The following is a 469-nucleotide window of genomic DNA, read 5'->3' on the forward strand; positions in this document are numbered from 1 at the left end:
CGCAGTTTACTTTTTCTATACTTTTACATTTAAGGAAATGAGAGCTAACAAAGTGCTTGGAAACTATTTTACTCATTTAAACATTGAGCACGATGATTTTTCTTCATTTTGATTCCCCCTTCCAGTTGGTTTGCCAATTGATCCCATAGATCTTTGGCAGACTCATAAGCGTCTAGAGATTGAAAAATCTCATTTGGAAGAGCCATGATCAAAAGCCACTTGGCTTTCTGATCCACTTCCACTCTACGCTTGTCCTCATCGTCCCAATCTCGATGAAACTTGAGAACTCTTCTGGCAGGTACTTCGACCGTATCGCCAGCAGCAGGAATACGAAGAATTAGTGTAGTGGGTACAAAAGGGCCGTTCAAAATCGATTCATAAAGCTCAAAGTCAAGACCTTCGTAAAAGTTTATCATGCGTATTTTCCATTGGGGATATTCTTCCCTAATGAGTGTTGGAGGTTTTGTCA

The sequence above is a fragment of the Cynara cardunculus genome (assembly GCF_001531365.2).
Source record: "Cynara cardunculus var. scolymus isolate 2C chromosome LG 14, CcrdV1, whole genome shotgun sequence".
NCBI lineage: Eukaryota > Viridiplantae > Streptophyta > Magnoliopsida > Asterales > Asteraceae > Cynara > Cynara cardunculus.